A 2,683-nucleotide genomic window follows, 5' to 3' on the forward strand; every position below is an offset into this window, starting at 1 on the left:
CCTTTTGAGATATCGATGTACAAGTAATGTTTTGGAGTTGTAGAGTCCTGTTCAACGCTTCTAGAGCCTTATTTTGCAAAATTCAAAATTCGGTTCAGTATCCCTTTAAAGAGGCAAGCACATACCCTGTACGGCTTCAGTGTCTGGATCTTTGGACCCTACAGGCAACACCCCAGACCACAGAATGGTCCTTTTAAAGAGAGAAGATCAAGAACAACTCGTGGAAGCGCCGAAGAGAGCTCCGAACTCTGTTTTGATGCATAAATAATTCTGAAAGCCATTCGCTTGACTGACAGGCACTTTGACAAGAAGAGAGCTTAGCCTGTGGTAGCACGTTCCGCCCACCCTCCGAGCCTAAGCACCCTCTGGCTACGTGCCTGTGCCCCCTCAGGTTTGGCGTGCCGCATTTTGCAGTATGTGAAGGTATCCGACCTAAATTTGTCCCGCGGAAACAAATGAAGTGCGGACAGCATCCTCTGGCATGGAGTTGAAGGGAACATTAATGCAGATGACTGAATTTTATCAGGCCCGCAGAAAATGAGTCGCTGGCAGTCAGCTTCCGAGTGAGTAATTGCAACCAGTCTTCGTCGTTTTTTCTTTCTTTTCCTAAGCTGATGCTACGGCTTGAATATATGTATTGCTTCAAATTTTGTTCAAACTTGGTGACACTCAGGTGGAAACAATTAGAAAGATTCAGCAGGCTTTCGGCGACAATGCCATGGACATTGCACAAATTAACAAGTGGTGCTACCGGATCAAAGATGGCCGCACGTCTGTGGAAAGCGACGCACGTTCCGGAAGGCCTTCAACTAGCCGAAATAACAAGGTGATTAACCAAGTGCGGACTCTTTTTGTGCAGGACCGTCGCAGCACCGTTAAAAAAACCTACAGCTGAGGTGGGAGTATGTTCCAGTTCAGTGCATTCAATTTCGAAGGAGGATTTGGGTCTACGTAGAGTGACTGTGAAATTCATGCCGACGTTGCTCACTATGGAGCAAAAGGAACTCTGTCTGGAGGTCTCGCAAGACATGTTGGACTCCATAAATGGTGACCCCAGCTTCCTGAACTCCATCATCACTGGTGATGAGTCATGAGTTAACGCGTACGATCTGGAAACCAAGATGTAGTCATCACAATGGAGACATTCAACATCCCGGTGTGAAAACAAGCATGACAGGTGCATAGCAACATCAAAGTGATGTTGACCATTTTCTTTGACTCTCCTGGGTTAATGCATCCCGAGTATGCAGTACAAGGTTAAAACATTACCAAAGAGTACTACTTGAACGTATCTTCTGCTAGTACTCTTCACAATGCCGTGCAGCACGAGACACCGGATCTGTGGGTAGCTGGAACACAACAGTGGCACCATGACTGCACCAGCTCGTTCTTTGCATCTGATTGAGTTTCTTGGCCAGACACAGCACGCATCAGGCTCTCTACTTTCCCGACGTCGCTCCTTGTGATTTCTGGCCCTTCCCCAAGATAAAAATGCCGCTGAAAGGGACCCTATGTGGGTCACAAGAAGATATAATGCGGAATATGACGGCCCAGCTGAAGTCCATTTCCAAAATGGCGTTTAAAAAATGCCTCAAACAATGGCAGGGCCGCTAGGGCAAGTGTCGGTCATCCCAAATGGATGTGTGTGTCATCCCAAAAGGACTAGGATTTCGGTCCTTCCGGCGCGCGCTCCATTTATCTATATAAAAGATTCCAAGTGTATTTTCAAAAATAAGGCGTTGGCAAACATACAAGTGCTATTTGTTTTAGATTTTTGCTTTAGAAAAAGTACTGCTGCAGACGCCAGCAGGTGCGGCGCAGAGAACTATGATATCGGCGTTCTTTGATGCTTATATAATTTAGCATACGTAGGTGAAGGCACGGGCCCGAAAGCGCAATTCTGCACTGTCCTCTTGGCGCTCGCGCTCGCGCATAGAACATACATTTGAAAGAAACGCGCTTGAGCAGAAACAATTGTAGTGAAAAGAAGAAAACAAACAATGCTTCGGGGCCTTCGGGGGGACCGGTGGACGCGCTTCGCCAGAATCAGTTCCGAGTGCTTAGTGTACTCAACGTTACTTTGCGTGTACTCAACCACCGCTAAAGTCATTCGGATATGTCAGAGCCGGAATATGTAAAAAGAGAAAAGAAAATGCGTCAGCATGTTTAGAAAGTTTTAATTTCCGAAATTAGTTTCGATAATTAATACAACTCATTAAACAGGCTTCTGTATACTTGAAGTGTAGGCTAGCGAGAAAACGAAACTGACGAAAACGTGACGTGTAGCGACTATTCAAATTTATTTATAACCTGCAGTTCACTTTTGCAGTGGATTACATTAGAGATAAGAGCGCTTTCCTAAGGGCGGTAGGGGAAAATATTATATACGGGTAAATCTTGCACAGTCTTTTTGTATTTATGCAAAATATGACAGTGGTCACCAGCCTAATCGGTTACAAAATTTACAGCAGTATATAAGCTGGTGGTGACGACTTTCCGTGTGTATAGGAATGGAAAGTGTCAGTGTCTTGTGTTATACCTTGTGCTGTTTGTACACGCGCTCATGTATACAATGCATATGTTACCTCTATGTCGCGATTGTGTGAAGTGTGGTGTGAAATAGGTGAATGTCTGGCGAGGCGCTCGCAATAAATGCTAACTAGTGTTTTCTTTTTTGTTAGTT

At 45.1% G+C, this 2,683-nt stretch overlaps 1 pseudogene; it reads left to right on the forward strand.

The window, feature by feature from the left end:
• The first annotated feature begins 499 nt into the window (after window positions 1–499).
• On the forward strand, window positions 500–1,094 carry LOC121837564 (annotated as a pseudogene).
• The last annotated feature ends 1,589 nt before the right edge of the window (window positions 1,095–2,683 follow it).

Source organism: Ixodes scapularis, unplaced genomic scaffold (assembly GCF_016920785.2).
Source record: "Ixodes scapularis isolate PalLabHiFi unplaced genomic scaffold, ASM1692078v2 PGA_scaffold4__175_contigs__length_147842914, whole genome shotgun sequence".
Classification (NCBI taxonomy): Eukaryota; Metazoa; Arthropoda; class Arachnida; order Ixodida; family Ixodidae; genus Ixodes; species Ixodes scapularis.